This window comes from Prosopis cineraria, unplaced genomic scaffold, assembly GCF_029017545.1.
Source record: "Prosopis cineraria cultivar Desert tree isolate PC_DT_omini unplaced genomic scaffold, ASM2901754v1 PC13, whole genome shotgun sequence".
Lineage (NCBI taxonomy): Eukaryota > Viridiplantae > Streptophyta > Magnoliopsida > Fabales > Fabaceae > Prosopis > Prosopis cineraria.
The window spans coordinates 12,367,336-12,372,797 of record NW_026555344.1 but is presented as its reverse complement, the minus strand read 5'-3'; the positions used below and the strand labels follow the sequence as shown (position 1 = coordinate 12,372,797).

Sequence of the window (5,462 nt, the reverse complement as noted above, 5' to 3'; positions counted from 1 at the left end):
TGTTGGGTTGTTTAAATAATAAAGGCAATTACTATTGGGTAGTGTTTTAAGAAAGCATACGGAGATATGAGAAAAAAACGAGGATTAAAAAATATTTCAAATTATAAATTTGGACTTGATTTTTTTAAAATGCCCAAATGTGAGATTTGGGGCCGACCAGAGTATCTAAATACATATGTACCGATAATTCAAACATAGCATATCATGTGCATAATAGCTAGGGAGAGATTTTATTGCTAATTAATTAATGATAGGAACTATATATATATATATATATGTTACCAATTAAAATAGGTACTATGAAAAGAGATTAAATATAATATCATAGATATTAATTTATGGAATTGACACGTGCTTTCTTCATACTCCAAGCAGTGAGTGTAGTGACGTTGAGATTGGAAGATGCATTGTTGAAAACGAACAAGTGAGCTTCATCATTGATTGCCAAAGTGGGATACACTCTTGCTGTGATGCACACTTTCCCTTTTCCTCCGAAGCTTTCAACCACTGAGCGATCAATCTATATGTGTGTATATATGTATATAAGCACTTTAATTATTACATATGCGCACACGCACACACAGAGCTGAGTTACACTGTACGAAGATAAAATTTATATAGTTTAAGTTTAAACAAAAATAATAATTAATATAAAAAACAAAAATTCATAGGTCTGTGACTATTCTAAAATTGATTTTGAGTCATTTTTATTCTTGAATTTTAAAAATTCAATATCCTATTATTCTGCCATTCACATCTCATTTGTTAACCGTTATCTACTTATAGTTGTATTTGTTTTATTGACTTTTTATGTGTCATCTAAATACTTTAATATATAATTTATCATTGAAGCATTCATTTAAGAACAGTTGATATTTTAAACTTGATTTTTGAGGTCATTTTCCTCCTTAAACATTAGAAAACCTAACTATACATATCCTAACTTACTGTCACGAGTCTCAAAAGAAGTCAACAAAACATGCCCATTTAAATAGATAACAGTCAACAAGCGATGCATAAATGGCAGAACAATGAGATGTTGAATTTTACAAATCATGATTTTATTATTTCCCCTTCTTTTCACAAGTAATCAAATACAAATTAAACCATGAGAGAAACCATCAAACAAGATAAATTATTCCTTATGTACTCAACAAAACACATATACGCATGGTTCTAGCTAGCAAGTATTAATAGACAGTGGAACTTACCAAACTGCGGAGTGAAAGATTTTGGTGAAAAGGGCCCACATCAAGAAAAGCACCATAAGATGACAAGTCATTCTCATGGTTCAACGAAGACCTGTCCCAGACAAAAACATGATTCAATTCATTGAACACAAAGCAATACTTACAAAACGCGCATGCAAGTATATACCACTCCCCTGACCGAACAAGTGGTATGTAATGTGGTACCTACCTCAACTGGTCACTGCACATGACCACCACTAACTTGGTGGTGTTGTGATCAATTTTGAGTTTGAAGACTTTGAAGAACACTGAAGTGTGCTCTTGCAATCCCTTTGATGCCAAAACCAACAATCCAAATGGTCCTATTCCTCCTTTTTCCCCACATAAACTTCGTGGGTCTGTCACTTTTCTCTTCCCACACAATTTGCTTCAATTCTTTTGCCTTTTCTGCTAACTCATTCACTTTGAATGTTACTTCCACATCTGCCTGCACGCCCAATACTTTTTCTATATAATCATTATTCTTTGTCATGCTCCTACGTACAATGTTTGGTTCATTATTAATTGCTTTTTCTTATCATTTATTTTATCTCGGTACGGCCAAACTAACTGATAACTTGCCAAGCAATCATATAAAGTTTTTTATAATACAATCATTACTAAAAAAAATAAAAAAAAACACTTTTTATGCTTTTTACACCATTAAAAAGAAACAGGTATTAAAGATGTAAGCATTGGCATTTGCATAATTAAAAACGCTTGATATGACACATTTTACATGTTTTCGCATATAACCACATGTTTGGATGCTCCTCTATAATTAATTATATGAGGTCTAAAATCATGATTTTAGAAAAAAAAATTCATTCAAATACTCCCCATTCTTCCAAACTCCATTTGGTTCTCAGAAATTCTATTTTGCAAAAGTTAACCAATTATTCCTAATTTTCCCAAACTTTATTTAGTTTATGAAACTCCATTTTAAAGAAGCTAATTTTTCCTCCATTTAGTAAATTAATTTTGTAGAATCAATTTAAGAAAATGTCTTTCAAATATCATAACATTCTGTTAATCAATTTTTTCAAATGGAAATCCAAACAAACCCTAAAGCATAAATAATATAACTTTTTGTAATTTTTTTAATTAAATCAAAAGGCTTTTTATAAAAAAAATGTGAAACAAGAAGAAATTTAATGAATCGAGTTTTAAGGTACCAAGGCTAACAAGTTATCCATCAATGAAAACTTTTTATAACTTTTTAATATTTTTCCAATTAAATCAGAAGGCTTTTTATATCTTTTTTCAAAAAATAAATTTGATGAATTGATTCTTGACACTTGTAAAAGTATTTGCAATTATCCATCAATGAAGCCTTATAGAGTTTATATAATCAGTATAAAGCTTAACTTTTACACTCTATGCAGATGCACCAAATGGCATTGAATTTTTAGATATAATAATAAGATCTCATCAGCCCCATGAAGAAATATTATACTATTATTCAAATAATTAATAGGGAGAATGACAAATAAAGGTTTTATAAAAATATAATATTAAATTAAGAACTTTAATACTGAAACATAATATAAAGAATATTGAAATTTGAGAACGATAGTGTAGAAAATTCTAATTTAATATCAATGTGCTTATAAGGATTTTATTTATCATTCTTCCTAATTAATATATATATATATATATAAAATTAAATTTAATATAAAAATGTATTATTCATAAATTACAAATATTATTGATTGATGATTTGAAGTGACTGACCTGGGCTGCAGTAACGCCTGGGAGATGGAGAAGAGAACCAGCTTCAAGCACTTTAGAACGCCACGTCAGAGGGTTTTTGCTTCGTAACTTCTCAATTTCCTTAATTGGCCATTGCACCATTGCTTTCCTGATTTATGCAGCCAAACACTTCTCGGGATTGCCTATAATATTCAAGCACTTCATCAAATAATTGAAGAACTTAAAAGTTAATATATACTTGTTTTTGTAAGATTTTAGAGTTAGGTTATTATTAATATATATACTTCTTAATTACATATTTAAATTATTGTTCGTACCGTTTAAAAGCTATAGCATAGTATTGTACGTTATATAATACTGTTTTGGGATACCTGAACATTAATTATCGTAATGTCAAGAAGAATAATAACGTATAGCTTTATAAAATATTAATTAATGATAGCATTTATTAAGATATAATTCTAATGATAAATTACACTCATGTAAGTGTTCAAATTATTTTTAAGCAATATTTATGCTAAGGAGGGGCATTTTGGTCAAAATAAAATATTAACATCATAATTTAATGATAAACTAATGATTGGCTGGATGGAAATAAAATTTTAAAAATAAAATTGAAGTTTGTATAACATACATTTTAATTTCGATAAAGTTCATATGAATTTTTGAATTAAAAAGGGGTATCTATAATTTAAATAAAATAGAATTGTGAGCAATAAAACTAATATATCAATATATTAATAAAACACAATATATGTAGAATTACATTCATTTAGTTCTCTTTTTTTTCATCATAGAAATTTTGTACTAGTTGTTTATAATTAAAATTATATACATGATTTATTATTAATATTCTAGAAATTAAATAAATTGAAGAGCCAAATGAACACAGAAAAGAGTGTGTGAGTGCTCGCGTAATTAATGGAACATAGTATTAATTAATTGAACCAAAATTTAGTATTTCTTCCATTTGAATCATCTTCGTTAACATTGATGAATTAAGTATATATAGATAGATGTTAGCATATCACATCAATTTTATTGGTAAACATTTATTAACATATCCTATTATTAATTCAATTAAATGAAAATATAATGAAACATATAAACTTAAAGAAGTCACATGCTTGTGAAAATTATAATTTTTTTTAAATGAATGCATGATTAAAAAAAAAATTACCTGAATCCCAGACCATCCTTTCTGGATATCATCCTTTTTAGCGGAAGATTCATTAACCCAACCCCACAAAATCCTTCGTCTTTTTGAATCATCATAGAACGTTTTGGAGGCATAAAACTTGCCATAATCATACCTCAAGATTGAGGATAATTCTGTGTCCTCGAATCCCTTATCCGGGATAAAGCTATCCCTGGTTACATTGTAAGACCCGATTAGGTAATAATCCTGAGCAAGATCAATCAAGCTAAGCTTGAGAACATGCTTGAGCCTAAAATGATCATCATGAAGTGTTGAAGTTTCAACACCAAATGTGCTATTAATGAAGACTGGAAAGAAATCAGGACACTCCCACATTCCAGTGTGTTTGGCTGAGTAAAGTGGGTGTTGGGCTTTGACCCAATGAACAAAGTCTTTGCTTTTGAATAGAAGTGCTATTCCCCTGTCCCTTCTCTGCTCCCTACAACATGATACACTTTATCAAAATCTATATAATTAATTAAGAAAGTCAACAAAAGAAAAGAACCCTATCAATTTGTACCTAAAAAAAAAAAAAGAACCCTATCAATTTTAGATTCAAGTACTAGAGAGTAGATCCATCCATTCTACTGCATTTAACATTTATTTTCCATCCTTTCTAATTTTTTTTTGATATAAAAAAAGTTTATGCGGGTTGGATTTAGGTTTGAAAAGTACTTATAAATCATTCACCAATAAAATTTTTATATATATATTGATAGGGGATTGAACCCATAACCTTTTGAGTTATGAGTCAAATCTTTATCAACTAGACTAATATTTATTGATTAATCATTTCTATTCATTAATTGAAATTCTCTACTTGACATGCATATATAATGTTTAGTGGGAAAAAACTAATGCTATTGATCACCACAGCACTTTCTCTAACTAGAGTATTGTAGAGATATCCTTGCATGAATTTGAATATTCATGCTTTGTCCAATAAAAAAAAATGCCATGTTGCACCAATTCAATTAAACAAAATCTAATATTATATTATTTTTAATGACTTTTTTAAAAAGGAATGCCTCTTTAATTTCATTTCTTTTCTCTCTCTATTATTATCAATAGTATCATCAATCTATATTTAAAACTATATGGTGTAGCATGTTTTTATTGGGTAAGTCTTGATGATGTTTTGACCTAGGTCTATGCAAGAATTTTTCAAGTAGTATATTTATTTTTATACTTATAATCAACCACTACTTTATTGCAAAGAGGTGGTTGATGATGAAATTGAAAAGCAGTGATCCCATATTATTAACTAGCTAGTTGTTTGTTTATTTTTATTTTATGTTATTTAGATATTGTATCTTAAAAAA

General features: G+C 28.5%; 1 pseudogene; it reads right to left on the bottom strand.

Annotated features, from left to right (window-relative positions):
- Window positions 1–229: 229 nt before the first annotated feature.
- Window positions 230–5,462, bottom strand: part of LOC129289905 (beta-fructofuranosidase, insoluble isoenzyme CWINV3-like) — a 7,202-nt pseudogene continuing 1,969 nt past the window's right edge.